This window comes from Piliocolobus tephrosceles, chromosome Y (genome assembly GCF_002776525.5).
Source record: "Piliocolobus tephrosceles isolate RC106 chromosome Y, ASM277652v3, whole genome shotgun sequence".
In the NCBI taxonomy this organism is placed as follows: Eukaryota; Metazoa; Chordata; class Mammalia; order Primates; family Cercopithecidae; genus Piliocolobus; species Piliocolobus tephrosceles.
Genome location: NC_045456.1, coordinates 5,063,589 through 5,088,342, shown reverse-complemented (window position 1 = coordinate 5,088,342; position 24,754 = coordinate 5,063,589). Strand labels below are relative to the sequence as shown.

General features: G+C 42.1%; 1 protein-coding gene and 1 non-coding gene across 2 annotated transcripts in view; both read left to right on the top strand.

Moving 5' to 3' along the window:
- CDKL5 (cyclin dependent kinase like 5) overlaps nucleotides 1-24,754 on the top strand; it is a 228,186-nt gene that overhangs the window by 8,443 nt on the left and 194,989 nt on the right. The gene's annotated exons all lie outside the window — the stretch shown is intronic.
- LOC111531732 lies at nucleotides 10,112-10,301 on the top strand. The gene has a single exon (XR_002728372.1). It is a non-coding gene; the product is annotated as a U2 spliceosomal RNA (small nuclear RNA).

Here is a 24,754-nt window from a genome sequence, read left to right as displayed (position 1 = left end):
ATAATGGCAAATGGTATAAATTACCTTGTGTTTGTGGCTTAAATTTTATTTTCATTTGATCTTTTTTAAACCAACAAATAAAATACAACATTCTTGGTGATATGTTGGGAATGCAGGGAAAAGAAATGAAGGTAAAAGTAACATAATTATTGTGCAAGAAAAAGTTACTTCCAAATGTAAGAGCACAGGGAAACAATTGGTTTTCTTGATTTTAAGCTAATAACATTGTGCATTTTATTGTTTGGACCTCTAATCCCCCTTGACAGATCCGTGCCTAATGCGCATGTCGTAGAGCAGGCTTCATCAAATTCAGATATTTAGACACTTCGTCTACTTCAGACTGGATTGTGATGGGATTTGCAAACAGCTTAACATGCAAGGTACCGTAATTGCCTTTTCCTGCCTGCATCATTTTCTTCTTAGTGACCTTCTAGGGTGGACTGGGGAGTAAGGCCAGCTTGGGAACGGGAAGTCTCATCAGCACAGGCTGATCCCCACTTGTGCAGGTTTCCTCCTTTGCTCGGTGTATTGCTTGTGTGGATGGACACTGCTTAGGGATGTTATGTTTTTGGGTACATATAGTAGAGGAATGTAATGGTTTGGTTAGAAGTAAAGTGTTTTGGAAACTGTATCTAATTTTCTTCACTTTTAGGTGAACATTTCTCAATGGAAAGTGACCCTTATATGTACCAGGCAGGTACATCAATAACTCTTTGTGTGGTTGGTTGTGTCTGGATTTTTAATGGCAAACAGGTTAGACACACAGTGCTGGTCTGGTCTGATATTAATAGTTTACTGTCAGTTCAATCATAACTGGTTCGAAATAGGCATAGGCTTGCTTTTTTTTTTTTTTTGGACTCTATCAAATGGTAACATGAAGTGCCAGTGTAACTTGATTTTGATAGTAAGAACAACTTTGGTTTCTGGAAATTAACAAAACATATATAAATAATATATATTGTTTAAAAAGCTTACCTTACATTATTTTAGGTAAGTTGCAATTTTAGATATCAGTTTTAGATTTTGTATTATGGGCCAGGCGCGGTGGCTCATGCCTGTAATGCCAGCACTTTGGGAGGGCCGAGGTGGGCGGATCACTTGAGGTCAGAAGTTCGAGACCAGCCTGAGCAACAAGGTGAAACCCTGTCTCTACAAAAAATACAAAAATTAGCTGGGTGTGGTGGGACGCACCTGTAACCCCAGCTGCTCAGGAGGCTGAGTCGGGAGAATCCCATGAACCTGGGAGGCAGGGGTTGCAGTGAGCCAAGGCCGCGCCACTGTATTCTAGCCTGGGCCATCTCAAAAGAAAGAAAAAGATTTTGTGTTATGTTTAAAGATTAGGTTCTTAGAAGTATGAGATTGTATTTTGATAATTAAAGTAAACATATACAGTCTCATGAGGTAGATATGGCAGATAAAAAAGGTGGTAAGTAATAGTTGAAGAACAACTTGCCTGGATTTACCTGATTACCCTGACATTGCTGATTTTAGAAACTAACTTCCTTATGAGTAGAATCCTTCACAGATCACCAGAGGCTGGGTCAGATGTGACATATCCTAGAATTTATCCACACCCCTAGACACACACCCCACCAAGGTTTGTCAGCCACTTATGGGATATATTAACTGTAATTGCTAGTAATCATTATTCCTAATATTACCAGTAAATTCAAGTTTAGCAATGCAAATGAAAAGAAAAGGTTTGATTTTAATTGTAGTTACTGAAAATAGTTGGGGTAGACAAAAGCTAATTTTGTGCAAATAGTTATTTTATACTTTATCAATTATTTATTTCTCAAATAATCTGTCCTACATCCTGAGGATCTGTCCTTCATTCATTTAACAAATATTACTTAATGAGTATGTACTGTGTGCCAGACTGTGCTGGAGACTACATGGAGTGATAAATAAGATGTAAGTAGTCCCTACCCTCAAATAATTAATTATTTTTTGAGACAGAATCTCACTCTGTCGCCCAGGCTGGAGTGCAGTGGTGCAATCTTGGCTCACTGCCACCGCCACCTCCTGGGTTCAAGCGATTTTTGTGCTTCAGCCTCCCAAGTAGCTGGGACTACAGGTGCGTGCCTCCACACCTGGCTGATTTTTGTATTTTCGGTAGAGACGGGGTTTCACCATGTTGGCCAGGCTGATTGCGAACTCCTGACCTCAAGGGATCCACCCACCTTGGCCTCCCAAAGTGCTGGGATTACAGGTATGAGCCACCAAGCCTGGCCAAAGAATTTAGTCTTGAGATGGAGGCAGAGGAGAACTACAGAACACTATGGGAGTATACCTGACCCTTGAACAACGTAGGGGTTGGGGTGCTGACCCTCACGCAGTCAAAAATCCAAGTATAACTTTTGACCCCCTAAAAACTTTACTAAAATAACATACTGTTGACCGGAAGCCTTACTGGTAATATAGTCAATTAACACGTTGTTTTGTATGTTATATGTATTATGTAGTGTATTCCTATAGTAACGTAAGCCAGAGAAGAAAATGTTATTAAAATCATAGGAAGAGAAAAGATACTTACTATTCATTAAGAGGAAGTGGATCATTATAAAGGTGCTCATTGTCTTCACATTGAGTAGGCTGAGGAGGAAGAGGAGGGGTTGTCTTGCTGTCTCAGCAGGGGCAGAGGTGGAAGAGGTAGAGAAGGTGGAAGGGGAGGCAGGAGAGGCAGGCACACTCAGTGTAATTTATATTGAAAAAAAATCTGGGTATAAGTGGATCCATGCAGTTCAAACCTGTGTTGTTCAAGGGTCAACTGTATGTAACAGGGTAGGGCTGGAGAGTCTGTCCTTGGGGGAAGAGGTGGGAAGGTCACTCTGAGGAAGTAACATTTAAGTGAGACCTGAAGAATGAGAAGGACCTGGTCTAGTTGGGGAAATAAGTTTTTCAGACAGAAGGTGCAAATGTGATGAGGCAAGGTGAGAGACCTGGGGTTTTTGCACAACAGAACCTTTTAAAGAACTGAAAGAGGGCCAGACGTGGTGACTCATGCCTGTAATCCCAGCACTTTGGGAGGCTGAGGCAGGCAGATCACTTGAGCCCAGGAGTTCGAGACCAACCTGGGCAAAATGGCAAAACCCCATTTCTACAAAAATGCAAAATTAGCTGAGTGTGGTGGTATGTTCCTGTAGTCCTAGCTACTCCCAGAGAGTAAGCTGGGAGGATTGCTTGAGCCCAGGAGTTTGAGGCTGCAGTGAGCCGTGATTATGCCACTGCACGCCAGCCTGGGCAACAGTGAGACTCTGACTCAAAAAAAAAAAAAAAAAAGAACTGAAAGAAATCTACAACGACCAGAAAATAGAGAAACAGGCATTGAAGCAGAAGTTGGCAACAGGGGCCAGGTCTTGAAAAGGCTTAGTAGGCCATTTGCTGGGTTTTTGAACTTGCCCTAAGTCTCCTGGGAAACGGTTAGAGATTTTAAGCAGGGGTGTGACATGAAATGAAATGCTACAAAACCCAAGAATTTTAGTTTACTGGAACCTTGGTAATTTACCAGAAAGGTCATAATCTCTGCAAGGTAAAATATTCTTCTGTCGTTTCATTAAAATTTTTGTAACTCCTTTCTTGATTGATTGTCGTCTGCAGTATTATTTTCATTGTTTTTGTAGAAATTCCCTTTAATTTTCTAAAAGTACCTTTTATCCCTCACCGTTCTGTTAACCTTATATAGGAATGTCATTTCTATTTATAACTGAATTAGAATATTTTTTCTAACAGCTTTAACTCTCTTCCATATTTAAACTTAAAGTACTTGGCTGTTTTTTTCCCTCCAGACACCTTTAATCTGCTCAAGGTATTTAATGTTTTAACGAAATGTTTCATTAAATTTGCTTTATTCTTTTGTTCTTCCAAATACAGTGTCTTAGATCTAGTTTAATATTTCTCAGCATTTATGCTATTTCATATTTTATGAAATAACATGTAAGCACCCAGAATGGTTTTAGAAAATTTTGTTACTATTGTATAGGAGCACTAATCTTCATCAAGAGCACCATTTTCAAATCTGGTTCACATTCTGTGGCCTTATCTTTTACATTAAATTGGTCTCTGTTAAACATTTTATGTTCAGGTGGGCTTATTTATATATAAGTGCTATAAAGGTGTTATTTTTTATATCCTGATTTGTTTCTTTCTCCCACAGTAAATGTCCCTACATGCTGAATTCTTTTTAGGAAATCTTTGCCATGCTAAGTTTTTGATTGCCTTGGTGGTTGCGGGAGCATTCATTCAAGTCTTTCTTGGTGTAAAGTTGTTAGCTCATGTCTGTATACAATGCTATTGCCCACTGTTCCTCTCCACATGTACAAAGAATAACTGCAGCATCACCTTCGTCAAGTATTTCCTTTGAAATCTACATATTGATTCAGCCTTGAATTGAGTTTGCTTTTGCCATGAGTTCTTTTCTTTTCTTTTCTTTTTTTTCTTTTTTGAGACGGAATCTCGCTCTGTCCCCCATGCTGGAGTGCAATGGCGTGATCTCGGCTCACTGCAACCTCCGCCTCCTGGGTTCAAGCAATTCTCTTGCCTCAGTCTCCCAAGTAGCTGGGATTACAGGCATGTGCCCCCACGCCTGGCTAATTTTTGTGTTTTTAGCAGAGACAGGGTTTCACCAGGTTGTCCAGGCTGGTCTTGAACTCCTGACCTCATTATCTGCCTGCCTTGGCCTCCCAAAGTGCTGGGATCGCAGGTGTGAGCTAAGGATGGGCATATAAAGCTGGGAGAATTGCAAGAAGTAATGTTTATTTATGTACTACATGCTTTGCTTTGATGCTTGTACCATAGCTACATCCCAGGATCTTTTCTACTGTAAACTTCATGGAGGCTTGGAGTGTTGACTGTTATACCCTCAGTATCTGGGTACCACATTGCCTTACACGTAGGAAGTGCTCAATAAACACTTCCCTTATCAAAGGTGCCCCTTTTTGCACCCCCCCCACCCATTTCCTCATGTTTGTATCTTCTTCCTTGTGCAGTGGTTGCTATATCAGGTGCCTATCTAGTGGATCCTCCTCTCTGCTCACCCTATAGACATGCCTGTCCTGTGTCTAGTTACCTGTGTAAGATGTGTAATTGTTATAATTGGATCCACACTGATAAATGAGTAGGTGCTAATAGCTCTCTGTGGGGCCCCAGAATCTTTTCTACCAACATTCACAGTATGGCGGACGAAGGGGAAGCCAAAGATGACAACTACCAGAGTGACGTCTCTGAGTTTTTTTCCATGATTTATTGCATGAATTCATTGAAATGCTGAGTTCGGTTTCATAATAGGTGTGTGTGTGTGTGCGCGTGCGCACGCGTGCGTGCATGTATCTACGTTGTACAGTACAGGCATACTTTGGAGATAGTTTTGTTTTAGACTACCACAATAAAGCAAATATTGCCGTAAAGCAAGTCACACAAATTTTTTGGTTACTCAGTGCATATAAAAGCTTTGTTGGCTGGGCGTGATGTCTCCCACTCGTAATCCCAGCACTTTGGGAGACCAAGGCAGGCAGATCCCAGAGGTCGGGAGTTCGAGATCAGCCTGGCTAACATGGTGAAACTCTGTCTCTACTAAATATACAAAATTAGCTGGGTGTGGTGGCTCACGCCTGTAATCCCAGCTAGTCAGGAGGCTGAGGCGGGAGAATCACTTGAAGCCAGGAGGTGGAGATTGCAGTGAGCTGGGATCACACCACTGCACTCCACTCCAGTCTGGGCGACAGAGTGAGACTTGGTCTCCAAAAAAAAACACAAAGCTTTGTTTACACTATACTGTTGTCTATTAAGTGTACAATAGCATTATGTCTAAAAAAAAAAAAGCACATACTTTAATTTAATTTATTGCCAAAAAATGCTGGCAATCATTTGACCCTTCAGTGACCCATAGCCTTTTTGCTGGTGGTGGGTTTTGCCTTAGTATTGATGGTGACTGACTGATCAGGGTGGTGGTTGCTGAAGGTTGGGGGATCTGTGGCAGTTTCTTAAAATAGGACAACAATGAAGTTTGCCATATCTGTTGACTTTTCCTTTCATTGTAGGTTTCTCTGTAGCAGACGATGCTGTTTGATAGCATTTTACCCGCATTAGAACTACTTCTCCAAGCCTGCTGCTGCTTTATCAACTAAGTTTATAGAATAGTCTATTTTTGAAATAGTCATTTCAAAAATGTTTAAGGCTTCAAAAATGTTTAAAGTAGATTCCATCTCAGAAAAACACTTCCTTTGTTCTTCCATAAGCAGCAACTCCTTTGTCCATTCATGTTTTATCATGAGATCACAGCAATTCAGTCATATCTTCAGGCTTCTCTTGCCTTGGCCTCCCAAAGTGGTAGGATTGTAGGTGTGAGCCACTGCACCTGACCATATCATCTTTTTTTGTTGTTGTTGTTGTGGTTTTTGAGACAGAGTTTTGCTCTTGTTGCCCAGGCTGGAGCACAGTGGCACTATCTTGGCTCACTGCAACCTCCGCCTCCTGGGTTCAAGCCATTCTCCTGCCTCATCCTCCCAATTAGCTGGGATTACAGGCATGTGCCACCACACCTAGCTAATTTTGTATTTTTAGTAGAGATGGAGTTGCACTGTGTTGGTCAGGTTGGTCTCAAACTCCTGACCTCAGGTGATCCACCCACTTCAGCCTCCATATAATCTTTATGTCTGTAAATGGGTATGTCTTTCCTTCTGCTAGGCCATTAGTGCTGGTATTTGAGTTAGTTTATTTAGGAATTGGTGTAGTCAAGTCCAAGGTTGTACTACTCACCACATGACAGCCAATAAGTTAAGAGACAAGGTGTTGGGGCAAAGAAAGCAATTTTATTTGGGGAGCCAGCAACCGGAGAAGATGGTGGACTAGTAATGTCCTAAAGAACCATCTTAAGTTAATACGAATTTTAGCCTCCTTTTGTGTTAGAGGAAGAGAGAAGAAGGAGGAGATTGAGGTCAAGAGGTGACTATGATGACCACAGACATCTGGGTGGCAGTGAGGGTCTGTGGAGGTTGTGAAACTTCTTTGTCCTTGGTCAGGTCACAATACTGTAAATCTTTAACATGGCTGGGCATGGTGGCTCACTCCTGTAATCCCAGCACTTTGGGAGGCTGAGGCAGGCAGATAACTTGAGCCTAGAAGTTCAGGACCAGCCTGGGCAACATGGTGAAACACTGTCTCTATCAAAAATACAAAAATTAGCTGAGTGTGTTGGCACACACCGGTGGTCCCAGCTACTCAGGAGGCTGAGGTGGGAGGATCACCTGAGCCCAGGAGGTCGAGGCTGCAGTGAGCCATGATAGTGCCACTGCACTCTAGCCTGGGTGGCAGAGTGAGACCCTGACACAAAAAAAAAAAGAAATCGTTAACAACATTGTTGTGTGTACACTGCTCATATCTCTTCAGGGGTTAGTTTTCAGAAGGGACTATTTGCTTTAAACCATAAACTATAGACTGAATGTCTCCCATAGTTAGATGGTATCACTGGGTGGTGGTGGGGGCTTAGAAGCAAAATGATGTTAGTCATGCTAGGCCTCTTTTTCACTGTTACATTGGGCTGGATTTGAGCTTTTTTGTGTTGTTATGGTTAACCTAGTGTACCCCAATTTTCAAATTCTGTTAGAGATACTTTGTGATCAGAGTGGGAATTGGTTTACCAGAACAGTGTCTGTTTCAGTCTAAATTTCAGGTCTCTCCTTTAAAGCGTGCTTTAGTGAGGGTCTCTTTACATGCTCTTGATTTTCTCCTGTCCCTTTCTCAGTGATATTCTGCTCTTACTGTTCCTGGAAGTTTGTTTGCTTGGAGGTGGGGAGGGGTGGTAGGATGTGGTCTCTTCTTGATTAAGCCTCAGTTTCAGGCCTGAGTGTCAGGATCTTGCCCCTTCCCTGGCTGTTGTAGTGGGCTCAATGTGGAATGCTATCCCTCTCCCAGGACTTGGGCACCCATCCCTCCTCCCTGCTTTTTCACTGTTGTCTTAAGGGTAGAAGTAACCATTGTCCCTTCTGTCACAATGAAGGCTTGTCTTCCCTAGTGGAGATAGGGTAGAGTGATCTGAGGGTAGTGTCCAGCCTCTCAGGCTTAGCTGCTGCCCACCCCCAGGTTTGCATCACAATGAGCATACCTCAGAGCTCTTTAGAGCTCTGAGTGCGTGGGGTGGGGGGGTTGGAGGAGGAAGACCCTGCAGGAAGTTGAGGTACCATATCCTCAATTTCTGTGACTCCCAGTGGTTTCACACTATCTTTTCAGCAAGCCACATCAGATTTCACCCATTTACTACTGACTCTTCTACCCGTTCTTTTTGGTGTCTAGCTGTACTCTCTGAGAGGTGAGTATATGGTCGTCTCCTTTCTCCCTTCAGATACGCTCCTTAGTTTTTGAGTTTTTGAGCCAACTGGTTGCTCTGTTGGTGTTTTTTTTTTTTTTGGGAGACGGAGTCTTGCTCTTTCACCCAGGCTGAAGTGCAGTGGTGCGATCTCGGCTCTCTGCAAGCTCCGCCTCCCAGGTTCACGCCAATCAAGTAGCTGGGACTACAGGCGCCCGCCACCATGCCTGGCTACTTTTTTTGTATTTTTAGTAGAGACGAGGTTTCACCGTGTAGGCCAGGATGGTCTCGATCTCCTGACCTCGTGATCCGCCTGCCTCGGCCTCCCAAAGTGTTGGGATTACAGGCATGAGCCACTGCGCCCAGTGCTCTGTTGAGTTTAAAGAAAGTCTTGAATTTGAAATTAGTTCAGCTCTTTTTCATTGTAGTTCTCTTGTTCCAAGGTTTAAGCCAGAAATTTGGTTACTCTTAAAATTTTAACATGAGTGTTTCCTTAAGTCTAAGCTTAATTATTATTCCTGTCCTCCTGAATAAGACCAAGAGTTTGGAATGAATTACTCCTTAACCGTTAGCCCCTCTTCCATGTTAATGTTATTTATATGTTAGTTTTGCCTTACTTAAGCCACCTTACACCTATAAAAATAGTGAATATTTACTCATGTGTTTTTCAGGTTTCTTTGGTCACCATTCTTGCTGCACTCTATTTCTTCCTTCTTGGTTCAGTTTCTTCCTTCTTTATTAAAAAATGTTCTTAAATAATTATTTCAGTAAGGACCCTTTAATAGTAAACTTGGTCTTGGTGTTTGTGAAAGTGTCTGTACTTCACTTTTTCTCTTGAATGATTGTTGAGCTGGGTCCAGAATTTGGGTTAATTACTTTCCCTGAGTACTTTGATGTTATTCTCCTGTGTTTTGACAAATTTGTAAATTTTTTTTAACTTTTATTTTAAGTTTGGGGGTACATATGAAGTTTTGTTACATAGGTAAACACATGTCACAGGGGTTTGTTGTACATATTATTTCATCACCCAGGTATTAAACCCAGTACCCAGTAGTCATTTTTTCTGCTCCTCTCCCTCCTCCCATCCTCCACCCTCAGGTAGACCCCAGCGTCTGTTGTTTCCTTGTGTCCGTAAGTTCTTATCATTTAGCTCTCATTAATTTTTAATTTTTTGGTGGAGATGGGTTTCATTTTATTGCTTAGGCTGGTCTGGAACTCCTGGCTTCAAGTGATCCTCCTCAGCCTCCCAAAGATCTGGGATTACAGCTGTGAACTACTGGCACCTGGCCTATTTTTATTTGCTAATGAGAAGTCAACAGTCAGTTTAGTTGTAATTTCGTTGTGGGGAGGTAATTCTCTCTCCTCTTGAGCTACTTTTAAGATCTTTTCCTTGTTTGTTTATTTATTTTTTATTTACAGTACTTTCGAGTGGCTGTTTATTTCCTTGTTTTTTTGATCTTCAGGGTTTTTTTTTTTTTTGCAATATCTCTAGGTGTGGATTTGTTTTATGTATCCTGCTTTTATTTGATGTATTCCATTAGTCCGAGGACCCCTGATGTCTTCAGCTGTGGGAGGAAATCTTAGCCATTATCTTTTAATATAGTTTTGTCTCCATTTTTCATTTATGGAACCATTATTTAGATATGTTTTGGGATTTTTCATCACATCCTTCATGTTGTTTAAGTTTTCTTTAATTTACATTTCTCTCTCTTCTGGGTAATTTCTTGACATCTACGATTCACTAATTTCCTCTTTAACTGTGCAGTTAATTTGTTAAGTTATTGAGGGTTTCACTAAAAACATTTGGCTATCGCTTCTCGGCCTTTTGGCTAAGATCAAGTGTAAAAACATTTGGCTATATATAAATAGTCAAATATGTAAATATTGATATTTATACAAATATATATGTGTATATAAACATATATATACGTGTTTTAGAGATGGAGTCTTGCTGTGTTGCCCAGGTTGGTGTTGAACTCCTGGTCTCAAGTGATCCTCCCACCTCGGCCTCCCAAAGTGCTGAGATGTACAGGCATGAGCCACTGTGCTCCACCTTGAATATATTTTCAAATTTAAGAATTTCTGTTACATTTTCTTTCAAATCTGTTTTTAAATTTTCTTTCAAATCTGCTTTTGTGAAAAACAAGGGCATTTTCTTGAGACATTTTAAAATATAGTTATGTCTAAGTCCTGTTTGGATTATTTTCTTAGCTGTAATTTTTGAGGAATGGAATCTCCCATTTGGCTTCCCTTGTTCCCTCCAAGATTTTTGCTGTTTCTCCGTGTGGTATGCAATATTTGACAATTTGAGAATTGTTTGCCTATGCCCGGGTTGTGGGATGCTCTTTTGGTCTGATTTTGCATTTGTCTCTGATGGGACCCTTTGGGTTCGCTGCGTATAGAGAGGTTTTGGTCTTTTCTCAGATGGGTCTCCAGCACCTGCAAAGTAGTGTAAATTTTGACTCCATATTTGTGTAGAACAGACTTGGGGTTTTCCCTTCTGTTTGGGTCACTTTTTTTTTTTTGAGATGGAGCCTTGCTCTGTTGCCCAGTCTGCACTGCAGTGGCACAATCTTGGCTCACTGCATCCTCCGGTTCCTGGGTTCAGGCTATTCTCCTGCCTCAGCCTCCTGAGTAGCTGGGACTACAGGTGCATGCCACCACGCCCTGCTAATTTTTGTATTTTTAGTAGAGACAGGGTTTCACCATGTTGGTCAGGCTGATCTCGGACTCCTGACCTCAAGGGATCTGCCTGCCTCGGCCTCCCAAAGTGCTGGGATTACAGGCATGAGCCACTGCATCCAGCCTGTTTGGGTCACTTTCTATGCACAGCCCTCGGCTGGTGTTTGTAGCTTTTTCTTTTTATTTTTTCACTCAGGGGCAGTCCTTTATGTCTTCGTCTTTGTCTTTGTGCTAGTGGTTCACCTCCAGCTTCTTTCCCAGGCCCGGGCTTCAGACAACTGATATATTTTGGCTCTGTGTCTTCACCCAAATCTAATCTCGAATTGTAATCCCCACATGTCGAGGGGAGGGATTTAGTGGGAGGTGACTGGATCATGGGGGCCGTTTCCCCCATGCTGTTCCTGTGAGTTCTCATGAGATCTGATTATTTTATAAGCGGCTCTTCCCCCTTTTACACTCTGTGTCATGCTGCCTTGTGGAGAAGGTGCCTGCTTCCCCTTCTGCCATGATTGTAAGTTTCCTGAGGCCTCCCCAGCCATACGGAACTGGGGGTCAATTAAACCGCTTTCCTTTATAAAATAAATTACCCAGTCTTGGGTAGTATCTTTTTTTTTTTTTGAGGCGGAGTCTCGCTCTGTCGCCCGGGCTGGAGTGCAGTGGCCGGATCTCAGCTCACTGCAAGCTCTGCCTCCCGGGTTTATGCCATTCTCCTGCCTCAGCCTCCGGAGTAGCTGGGACTACAGGCGCCCGCCACCTCGCCCGGCTAGTTTTTGTATTTTTAGTAGAGACGGGGTTTCACCGTGTTAGCCAGGATGGTCTCGATCTCCTGACCTCGTGATCCGCCCGTCTCGGCCTCCCAAAGTGCTGGGATTACAGGCTTGAGCCACCGCGCCCGGCGGGTAGTATCTTTAAAGCAGTGTGAGAACAGACTAAACAGGAAAATTCTCCAGTTTCCTGGTCCTGTAATCATTTGCATTTGCAGCCCTTGATTTAGAGGGCAGGGGTGAGCAGGTGTTTATCATGTGAAGAATCTCATTTAATACATTTTTCTGTCTTTGCAGCCACTCCTTTCTATTCTCGTTTTCTTCCTGACTGTTGGTCAGGAGGTAGTTCTGCCAGTTAAGAACCAGGAAGTAGGCTTGTAATCGCAGCACTTTGGGAGGCTGAGGCGGGCAGATCACCTGAGGTCAGGAGTTTGAGACCAGCCTGGCCAACATGGTGAAACCCCGTCTCTACTAAAAATACACATATACAAAAAATTAGCCAGGCATGGTGGGCGGGCACCTGTAATCCCAGCTACTTGGGAGACTGAGACAGGAGAATCGCTTGAACCTGGTAGGCAGAGATTGCAGTCCGTGAGCTGAGACCGTGCCATTGCACTCCAGCCTGGGCAACAAGAACGAAACTCTGTCTCAAAAAAAAAAAAAAAACTGGGAAGTAGTTATAACCACAGACAACCCCCACCTTGAACAGGTTATTTACCAAAAGTTCATTTGAACATTGATTGTATAGAGCACAGTTCACATTATCTGATGGGAACTATGTTATTTAAAAAATGGATTTGTTTCCCAGGTGAACCTGAGGAGTCTGTTCTCTCCATTATGCAGTTGAAATTCATATAGACTTGTGAGTTCTTTGGAACAGTAATCAATATATATAGTATGTGATTTCTGTGGGAAGGTATAATACATTTTAACATTCTCGGTGAAGAAGGGAGTATGCTATTTTCCAGCCTCAGTCGGTATTCCCTGGTGTGACCTGCCAGCTACCAGACCCCAGCAGTTGTTACAACTCCAGCCACTGTTTTCAAATCTGCCACTAAATTATCACCACTCATACTCAGCACATGACCTTGCCTCCACTTCACTGAGAACTTTGAGCCATCTGGTTGATTTTCTTCAACTTCTGGCTCCATCTACCAGTTTGTCATCCCTCCCTCTCCAGTGTTGCCCTCTCCTCCTATCTCAGAGGATGAGATGCTTCTTCTACTGTTTGAGGCAGTCCTTTGCCAGGGGCCTTAGGCTTCACTGCTGCTTCTTTGGCAGTCTTTTCCCATCAGTTATTCCCCTTCATTCTCCCCATTCTGTTACTAGTGGCTGTCCACTTGGGGAGGAGGGGTGAAGATTTTGCCTCCAGGGAACATTTGGCGGTATCTGCCGACATTTTTAATTGTCAAAATTGGGAGGTGGTGGTGATGCATGTGCTGCTAGCATCTAATGGGTAGAGGCATCTAGATATCCTGCAATGCACAGGACAGCCCCATGACAAAGGATGACCTGGTCCACAATGTCAGTAGTGCCCGGGTTGAGTAATGTTGCTGCATCCTCAGGGTCTCACTTTTGACTCCTTCATTTTTCTCTGCCCGTTATCTTATGCCTAAGATTCTCATCCTAGGAAACCCTCCCTGAACCACATGTCCAATCCTCTCCTAGCTACCTAACTTCTCCCCTTCTCGTTGAAACTTCTGAAAGAACGATTTACGTGTAGTCTCTCATTCACTTTTCACATTTTAGCTGTTGCTTTCTGGCTTCCCATCCCCACCGCTGCTTAAACTGTTTTTGCTGAGAATGCTTGTGACCTCTTGTGTGCTGCATCTAGTGAATTCATTTATTCCTAATTTTACTTGACATTTTTGTTGCACCTGACACTGTTAATCACTATCTCCTTGAACCAGTGTATTCCATTGTCATCCTTGTTCTCCATGTCCTTCTCTTGTATTTCTTTCTCTCCCTCCCGTGTGGGCTTCCTGATGATCTACTTACTCCTTACACACTGCTGTTACCTGGTTTTGACTTCTTAGCCAAGGATTATCATAGGTCATTGTCTCCATGAAGTACCTCAGTTACCCCAAGGATTTCAGTTGCACTTATATACAGATGTTTTTCTAAATTTCTAAATTCTTTTTTTTTTCTTTTTGAGACAGGGTCTTACTCTGTTGCCCTGGCTAGAGTGCAGTGGCATGATCACAGCTCACTGTATCCTCACCCTGTAGAGATGGGGTTTCTCTGTGTTGCCCAGGCTGGTCTCAGAACTCCTGGGTTCAAACGATCCAACTGCCTTGACCTCCCAAAGTACTGGTATTACAGGCATGAGCCACCATGCCTGGCTTAAATTCTTCCATGACTTTTCCCTCCAGGCTTTAGTGTCCATTGTAATCCGCTGGAAATCTACACCTGAATATTCTATAGGTACCTCACACTCAGCATGTCTAATGTGAAGTACAACTTTTCCTGAAACTTAGTTTTCTGAGATCCACCTGGGCTCCCAAGACAGATAGTTGGGTCTTGTCCAGTTTGTATATTTATCTTCAGTTGCCAGTGTGATATAAAATATGATTTAGATCATATCACTCACCTGCTTGAAAGTCTGTACTGGTGCTGTCTTGGTAACAGAAAGAGAAAGTAGACTGAATTCCCTCATTTTGCCCATCAGGCTCTCCTTGATATAGTCTCTGCCCACCCACCTCTCCAACCTCACATCGTCTCTCTCCTGCCTCAAACGCTATGCTCCGGCATGTATAGCTTCCTACACATACAGTTTTGTTTCAAACTTGATGTCGTTATGTCTTTTGCCTGGAATGCAGTATTTTTCTATTGAATATGTGGATTGCTTGCCTTCTGAGTGGTGAGATTCCCTATTCCTCACGGAAGCTACAGTTAATTGGCACCTTGCCCCACTTCTGTGGCCTCAACATCATGAGGAGTAAGGATGTCTGAATTATTTCAGAGAGCCAGGGCTTGGTAAATGCTGCATTAGTCTTGTTGAAAGAAGGTAGAGAGGGGACATTGGCAAGGGTGTTTCACAACTCTTCAGTTATGTAGCTTACTACTAACCATTTCTTTCCTCAGTCCCTACTTCCTCTATTTTATTACCTTTCAGGTGTTCTTCTGGAAAAATGTATCTTTTGAGGGAGAACCTCTTTTATTTTTTTTAATTAATTAATTTGTTTTTTAGACAAAGTCTCACTCTGTTGCCCAGGCTGGAGTGCAGTGGCACGATCTCGGCTCACTGCAACCTCTGCCTCCCGGGTTCAAGCAATTCTGTGCCTCAGCCTCCCGAGTAGCTGGGATTATAGGTGCACTCCACCATGCCCAGCTAATTTTTGTATTTTTAGTAGAGTCGGGGTTTCACCATGTTGGCCAGGATGGTCTTGATCTCTTGACCTCATGATCCGCCTGCCTCGGCCTCCCAAAATGCTGGGATTACAGGCGTAAACCACTGTACCCGGCCCCCTTAATTCTTTTGATGTGAAATAAGCAAATGCTGCCAAATGTAAGATATGTTGCTCAGTTTTTAGTCTAGATTTATTATGTTCTGATTCTTGGAAAATGAAAACCCACTCCTGATTTTTTGGTTAATATGTACCTCGTACAGTGACTGTGAAAATTAAACTAAATAACATAGGTGAAGTGCCCAACACAGTACTTGGTACATAACAGGCAGCAGTAAACACTAGTTCCTGTTACTCATTCTTCTTTGCCAGATTATTAAAATGACTACAGTACTCCATACATTAGACAAAAAATTGTTTTTACTGAACCCTTGTTCGATGAAGGGCAATATGCCAAATACCTTGAGGGATACAGAGATGTTTTAGGCTGCTTCCTGTCCAGGGATAAATATTAGCATACTGTGTATATAGTTACATTTTGAGGCTTTTTTTTTTTGAGACAGAGTTTTGCTCTTGTTACTCAGGCTGGAGTGCAATGGTGCAGTCCTGGCTCACGGCAACCTCTGCCTCCTGGTTTCAAGCAATTCTCCTGCCTCAGCCTCCCAAGTAGCTGGAATTATAGGCAGCTGCCACCATGCCCAGTGTTTTCTTATATTTTTAGTAGAGATGGAGTTTGACCATGTTGGCCAGGCTGGTCTCAAACTCCTGACCTCAGGTGATCCGCCTGCCTCAGCCTCTCAAAGTACTGGGGTTACAGGCGTGACCCACTGTGCCCGGCCTTTTTTTTTTTTTTTTTTTTTTAAACATGCTGTTGTGAAAACTTTTCGGTCTTCTAATATTACTGTATTTGAGCACAGAACACTTTAAAGTTTGGTTGCCACATTTAATCCATTACACCTCTGTGAGAGTAGTTATTAGTTCCATTTTATAGATAGGGGCCCTGAAGGGTGGCAGGAGTAAAAATAGGATATATTGGGGTGTAGAAGAATGCTAACCATTATTATTTCCAACCTTGGTAGGTGTAGAATAAATACTTGTTGAATGAATGAATGTTCTTTTATAAGTTGTATATTAAGCCCCTACCTAAATCTTACTTCTACTTCTTCTTTTTCTTTTTCTTTTTTTTTTTTGAGCTGGAGTTTTGCTCTTGTTGCCCAGGCTAGAGTGCAATGGCAGATCTTGGTTCACTGCAACCTCCGTCTCCCGGATTCAAACAATTCTCCTGCCTCAGCCTCCCGAGTAGCTGGGATTACAGGCACCCGCCACCACACATGGCTAATTTTTGTATTTTTAGTAGAGACAGAGTTTCTCCGTGTTTGTCAGGCTGGTCTTGAACTCCCGACCTCAGGTGATCCGCCTGCCTTGGCCTCCCAAAGTGCTGGGTTTATAGGCGTGAGCCACTGTGCCCAGCCAAAATCTCTACTTCTTACAGTTTTATTCAACCCCTTTTATGTTTAATTTAATTGATTAATTTTTTTGAGACAGGTTCTCACTCTATTGCCCAGTAGCATGATCTTGGCTCCCTGCAGCCTTGCCCCCCTGATTGAAGCAATTCTCCAGCCTCAGCCTCCTGAGTAGCTGGGACTACAGGTGTGCGCCACCATGTCCTGCTAATTTTTGTAATTTTTTGTAGAGGTGGGGTTTTGCCGTGTTGCCCAGGCTGGTCTCAAACTCCTGAGCTCAAAACGATCCACCTGCCTCGGCCTCCCACAGTGCTGGGATTATAGGCATGAGCCACCATGCCCGGCCCCCTTTTATATTTTATCTGGCAAAAATAAGTGTTAACATTTAATGGTTGGTAGGGAGGACATTGGAAGTCAGAAGAGAGATAACCCACACTGTTTTATACATAATAAAAAGGCATTGAGGGAAGGTATATGTGTTGATACTGATTTAACTTTTTGCCCTTGTGCTGATTCTTTGCAAGACTACTTTTCTGGTTTCTGTAACAACTGCAAAGGGCTTCCCAAGTTTGGGTCTAGGGTAAATGGCTCAATTTGTTGCACTCTAAGGATGATTGTGTTAATAGATTTTTCATTCTAATCTCTAGTAAAGTAGGGAAAATCAATTATAATTAGGCTCAGACTCAAGGGGAAGACTTTAGGTAGATGAATTTGCAAATATACAAACTTTAATAGAATAAGTGATTACTGTCTCAGAGTTTACTCTGTATTTAGCTGTCTGTAGTTGGTTGTCTTAGATAGTGAAATACGGTCTTTTAGTAAAAATGGTAAGACCCCTGATTAGGATTTGAAGTAGGACATCCATGAACTTATTGCAGGTAGTAAGTAGTATTAACACATCTCTTTCACTGTCCACATGGAACACTGCATTTAGTTGTTGTTGTTGTTGTTGTTGTTGTTTTTTGAGAGAGCCTCACTCTGTTGCCCAGGCTGGAATGCAGTGGTGTGATCTCTGCTCACTGCAATCTCTGACTCCCGTATTCAAGCGATTCTCCCACCTCAGCCTCCGAAGTAGCTGGGATTATAGGCACGCGCCACCACGCCTGGCTAATTTTTGTATTTTTAGTAGAGATGGGTTTTGCCATGTTGCCCAGGCTTAGATATTCTTTTTCTGTGTTTCTCCTCAAGTGTACAGTTCTCTGGTTTGTGAATTCACTGGGTGGTTGTGATGTCCAGTCAGTAAAATGATAAACACGAAAGCACTTCGAAAATGATTTAATGTCATTGCATGGAAATGATACTATTGTATCACTATTTATTGTATCACTATTTATAATAGTCCTCAAGTGGTTTTTTTTTTTTTTTTTTTTTTTGAGACACGTCTCACTCTGTCACCCAGGCTGGAGGGCAGTGGCATGGCCTTGGTTCACTGCAACCTCCACCTCCTGGGTTCAAGTGATTCTCGTGCCTCAGCCTCCCTAGTAGCTGGGATTACAGGTGTACACCACGACGTCTGGCTAATTTTTGTATTTTTTGTAAAATGGGGTTTTACCATGTTGGCCAGGCTGATCTCGAACTCCTGACCTCAAGTGATCCACCCGCTTCAGCCTCCCAAAGTGCTGGAATTACAGGTGTGGGCCATTGGGCCTCAAGTGTTTTTAACCACATTTGAGTGCCCTCTTATTTTTGGTCACACAACTTTACTGTAACCCCACTAATTTTTTCAGATGTAGTTCATATACTATCTCCTGTGTAAGACATAACCTCTTCAGTCTGAAATGGGTACTGTTTTCTTTAAACATTTGTAGCTATTTTGATTTGTATGGTTCATTTGCTCATCATGAGTCTGAATTGTCACATCTTGCCTGTTGCCTTGATAAGTTAATAATATAGGATCTTCAGATGTTTAACTCTTAATGAGACCAGCAAACATTTATTGAACACTTATTGTCCTAATCTCTGGACATAAAGTTTTCATGTATTAATTCCAGTGTTCACAACTGGATTGTAAGGTACTTTAAAGAAAAGACCATGATGTGTACTTCCTGGTTTCATGAATGTTTCCTTTATATATAATAAAATGTAGCAGTGGGTAAGATTAGTGGATGTATCATTAATGTTAAAATTGAGTTTTAACATTTTCCTTTTTAGAACCAGTCTAGCACTTGTCTGGGATAACTGAATTTTTGTTAAAATTGGTTCATATGTATTTCCTTTCTTTTTTAGTTTGTTTCACATACTTTGACTTATTTCCTGCTTATTTCTCCTCCATTAAGGTATAAATTCTCTCCTTAAATTGCTTAGCCTTGGATTTTCACAGATTCTTTTGAAAAACCTACGTTTTCATAGGCATGTTGTCTTTGTAAGATCTAACTCTGCAGTGATTTATTGAGCTCGTTTTGTTTTACTTATTGAGCATCAAGAGTGAAAGAGGAAAGTAATGTAATTTTCATTATTTATAATGCATTTGGCTTTTAAAGGTGTTTTGAGGTTAAAACCAATAGCAGTCTAGCATTAGTTGAAGGTATTTTGAAGAGGTGGTTAGTATCCTTGGGGTTTTTATCGGGAGGTAGCCTTTATGTAGAGACTTGAAGGAATAGTGTTAGCAGGGTGTTCTTGTTGGAGCTCCCCTTATTTGATGGTTTGGAGTCCATAATTGGAAAATTAATTTTTAAAATTGGTAAAGCTCTAAGCAATCGAATATGAATGCACATATAACTATTTTGCCATAAAGCATACTTTTCTTTCTTATTTCTTTTTTTTTTTTTGAGATGGAGTCTTGCTCTGTCGCCCAGGCTGGAGTGCAGTGGTGTGATCTCGGCTCACTGCAACCTCTGCTTCCCGGGTTCAAGGGATTCTTGTGTGTCAACTTCCTTCCCAGGTAGCTGGGATTACAGGCACCTGCCACCATGCCTGGCTAATTTTTGTATCTTTAGTAGAGACAGGGTTTCACTGCTTTGGCCAGGCTGGTTTCAAACTCCTGACCTCATGATCTGCCCACCTCGGCCTCCCAAAGTGCTGGGATTACAGGCGTGAGCCACCGTGCCCAGCCTAAGGCATACTTTTGATTGCCAGTATTTGTTTGTTTGAGATGGAGTCTTGCTCTGTCTCCCAGGCTGGAGCGCAGTGGCGTGATCTTGGCTCACCGCAACCTCTGCCTCCCAGGTTCAAACGATTCTCCTGCCTCAGCCTCCCAAGTAGCTGGGATTACAGGTGCACACTACCACACTGGCTAATTTTTACATTTTTAGTAGAGATGAGGTTTCACCATTTTGGTCAGGCTGGTCTTCTACTGACCTCAAATGATCCACCCGCCTCATTATATCATTTGAAAATGATATAATACCATTGCGTGGAAATGATATAATATCATTGCATCACTATTTATAATAGTCCTCAGATTTTTTTTTTTTTTTTTTTGAGACCATGTCTCACTCTGTCACCCAGGCTGGAGAGCAGTAGCACGATCTTGGGTCACTGCAACCTCTGCCTCAGCCTCTCAAAGTGCTGGGATTACAGGCGTGAGCCACTATGCCTGGCTCGTTGCCACTATTTTGACTTATGTCTGGGACCTTTCTCAGCTGACTGAAGTTCAGTGTCATCTTACTTGTATAATCCATCCTATGTGTGCAGTAGGTTCAGTTTTGATGACTTGAAAGTAGAGCAATAATTTAGATAACCTATGAAACTAGTGCAGAATAATAGATTTTTACAGTTGTCTCCTGTCTTTTAACTTAATCTAACACACATCTGATTTGACAGGCACATTTTTAAAGTGACTTATCATCTTTGTTGAATCTTACCAAAGCATCCAATGTAATTTTTACAGAAATAGCACTTTCTTGTAATTGGTTTGTACACTATTTAATTGAAAAACATGTAATGATTGAATTGACAGTTGTAGGTAAGAAATGCAACTGACTTTTGGATGCAAAGCATCCAGCTCAATATAAGGGAGCAGAAATGTGAAGTTGAACTAGATAGTTGACCCTTAGCCAAAAACATTTGTACTGATGGCAACAGCCAGACCTCTGTTTTACAGAGGTAATGAGGAGTTTGATGAGGAGTTTGATGAGGAGTTTGGTAACTGTTAGGTTGAGGACTGTTAAGAGGCCTGCTTGAGGCCAGTATGGCACTTGAGTGCACAGTGCAAACCCACTTCTGTAATGCATTTAATACTTTTTTAAAAATTCCTTTTCCCATGAATAACATGCTTTTTTATATAACAGAAGATAACCGTAACAATTATCATGTAACAGAAAATAACTGTTATTCAGAATGCTTGGAGAAAATCACTGTTTAAGTAAGATTTCTATAAAGCCTTTTCCTGTCTAAGATTTCTGTAAAGCCTATTTCTGTCATTGCCTGAAACATCGTTATGCAGCACATGTCTGCCTTTATTTTGGCACTTCTTATTTGGAGTTAATTAACCCCTTCATCTTTACTATGAGGTCTTCCTCTGAAAAACTTTTGTATACAACATCTGATCCACAGTTGATACCCAACAAACTGAATGAAAGAGAAGTTCTGGCCACTTAAGTAGATGTCACAGCCCAATCTTTTTCTTTTTCTTTTTTTTTTTTGAAACGGAGTTTTGCTCTTGTCGTCCAGGCTGGAGTGTGGTGGTGCTCACTGCAACCTCCGCCTCCCAGGTTCAAGTGATTCTCCTGCCACAGCCTCCTGAGTAGCTGGGATTACAGGTGCCCACCACCACACCCAGCTAATGTTTGTATTTTTAGTAGAGACGGGGTTTCACCATGTTAGCCAGGCTGGTCGAACTCCTGAATTCAGGTGGTCCACCCACTTTGGCCTCCCAAAGTGCTAGGATTACAGGCATGAGCCACCATGCCCACCCATCACAACCCAATCTTCTGTCACAACCCAATCTTGATGTGGTATAGTTTTCATTGATGTGCCACTGAAAAATAAGCTGTCATTATTTATAAACTCAGTCCAGAGAATATTTTAGGATAATTATACTAAGTTGAGTATATTATATTCCATATGTCAAAGATGCTGTGCTCTGTCTACAGAATCCTGAGCTTAATAATACGTAGTTCTTGTCTGTGGACGTGTATATTGTTGGTACAGTGGAAATAAATGAGGAGGAGAGATTCATTGAAGCCTGAAGGAATTTGTGAGGATTTGAGAGTAGATAGGACCTGAACTGGACTTGGAATGGGAACAATAATTAGGATTTTTTGGCAGATATTTTATTGCGTTATGGCATTTGATAGTCTGGATCTCCTTCCAATTCTTTTTCCTTCTTTTCTGTCAAATACTCCTAGTCTTCCTACATCCATCTCTAGCCTTCTTCTGCAATATCTTTATTTTCCTTAACAATCTATTGCCTTTGGCCATTTTCCTCCTCTTTTTTCCTTTTGGTGTAGTGCTTTATTGTTTTAACCCTAACCCTGTGCTTCTGGAAATAATGCTTTTCTGTCTTCCACATAGCACAACAGTTCATCAATATCCTCCTTAGAGCATATATCGTTTCTTTGCGCTATAGTTATATACAGACCCCATCCTCTGCTGGACCTTAACTTCTTGAGGGAAAGTTGCACCTTTATAGTTCCTACAGTATCTGGTATATAGTTTTCTAAGTAGTAGGCACCACGTACTATTCTCTTACATTTAGCTTCTTTCCTCAAACTCAACTCTTCTTCTAGACTTTCCTTTTTCTGTGCATAGTACTAGAGTTCTTTCAATTCCCCATTCTAGTCAGTGAGTTCTGCTTCTGTCTTTGAAATGTTATTTGTAGCCCCACCATTTTTTCCACTGTCATCATTGCATGCCAATTAAAAGATAAATATTTAGTGCATATTATGTTCTAAGCACTGTGTAGGTGCTAGGAATACAAATATAACAGATCCAATTCCTTGTTCTTAGAATACTAGTTGGGGGTTATTTTGGTACTTTGTTAAGCAAATGTTTATTGAACACTTTCTTTGTGTGGAGCTCTATTGTAGGCATAGATGTGTTATAGTCAGAGTCATTTTCCACAGGCTGCTCATCTTCAAGGGGAAAATATGGCTACTAGATTTCTTCTGTTCTAAGTACACTTTTCTTCCCATTTTCTTTTAGCATCTCTGAAATCCAGATGCGTCTAAACCCTGGTATGTATGTTTAATTTTTTTTTTTTTTTCTGAGACTGAGTCTCGCTCTGTCGCCCAGGCTATTGTGCAGTGGTGCGATCTCGGCTGACTGCAACTTCTGCCTCCTGGGTTCAAGCGATTCTCCTGCCTTAGCCTCCTGAGTAGCTGGGATTATAGGTGCTTGCCACCGTGCCCAGATAATTGTTGTATTTTTAATAGAGACGGGGTTTCACCATGTTGGTTGGGCTGGTCTTGAACTCCTGACCTCGTGATCGGGCTGCCTCGGCCTCCTACAGTGCTGGGATTGCAGGCGTGAGCTACCACACCCGCCTTTTTGTTTTTTTTTTTTCTGAGATGGAGTTTTGCTCTTGTTGCCCAGGCTGGAGTGCAATGGCACGATCTTGACTCACTGGAACCTCCGCCTCCTGGGTTCAAGCGATTCTCCTGCCTCAGCCTCCTGAGTAGCTGGGATTACAGGTACCTGCCACAATGCCCGGCTAATATTTTTGTATTTTTAGTAGAGACAGGGTTTCACCATGTTGGCCAGGCTGGTCTCAAACTCCTGACCTCAGGTGATCCACCTGCCTCAGCCTCCCAAAGTGTTGGGATTACAGGCGTGAGCCACTGCGCCCCGCCTGTTTAATGTTTTTTATTCCTCCTTCAAGAGCTGTTATATTGATGCTGCTTACAATTAGTAGTTGTAACTATAGTATAATTTCTAATTACTATACTGTATACTACAGTTGAACTATAGTTTTAAATGGTAAGTATTATGATGGACATATGTGTAGAATTGTGCTGTCAAATGTAGCTTCTAGCTACGTGTGGCTATGTAAATATGTTAATTAGACATTAAATTTATTAAATTTTAATTAAAATTAAAAGATTCACTTGAACCCAGGAGTTTGAGACCAGACTGGGCAACATGGTGAAACTCTGTCTCTACAAAAAATCCGCGCCCCTCCCCCTCACAATCAGCTAGGTGTGGTAGCACATGCCTGTAGTCCCAGCTACTGGGGGAGTTATGGTGGAGGTGGGGCCAAGGATCATTTGGGAACGGGACATCGAGGCTGCAATGAACCGTGCATTATTGCACCACTGCATTCCAGCCTAGGTGACAGGGCGAGACCCTGTCTCAAAAAAAGAAAGATTCAGTTCCTCAGTTTCACTGGCCACAGTTCAGATACCCAATAGCCACATTTGACTAGTGGCTACTGTATTAGACAGTGCAGATATAGAACATTCCCATCATTGCAGAATGTTCTGTTAGATAGCACTGGTCTAGAATGTGGTTCCACAGTTGTACCTGGAGGGTTGGAAAAGCTTTGGTTAGTTTACTTCCTGGCATCATTATTACCTGTATTTCTTTCCTTCAAGGAGGTCAGGGAACTTTTCTGTCTTTTCCTTCTGTCTTCGGTTTTACCAGGGCCTGGGATAGTAAGTGGTAGGTACCCAGAAATAAAAAACAACTGGAGCATTAAATAGTTTAGATGAAAGGTGGAAAGGCTGTACATTTGCGTAACAGGAAGTAGCTTAGCTGGCTTTATTCAACATGTATCTTGGTGTCCTTTTTTAAAGAGGGTTTTTAGAACAAATTTCATCACATTGAAAATTTAAGAACTTTTACCCAGGTTTGTATTAGTTTTGTTGTCGCGCTGCTATAAAGAAATACCTGACCGGGTGCCGTGGCTCACGTCTGTAATCCCAGCACTTTGGGAGGCTGAGGTGGGTGGATCACGAGGTCAGGAGATCGAGACCATCCTGGCTAACACGGTGAAACCCCATCTCTACTAAAAATACAAAAAATTAGCCGGGCACGGTGGCAGGTGCCTGTAGTCCCAGCTACTCGGGAGGCTGAGGCAGGAGAATGGCGTGAACCTGGGAGGCGGAGCTTGCAGTGAGCCGAGATCGCACCACTGCACTCCAGCCTGGGTGACAGAGCAAGACTCCATCTCAAAAAACAACCACAACAACAACAAAAACCCAAACCCTACTTTGAAGATTTGTCCAGACGTTAGATTAGATCGTATGGGCAAACTGCCTGCCACACAGTTGGCTGTGGATAAACGGCAGTTCCTGTAACGAAGTGCTGCACAGTCAC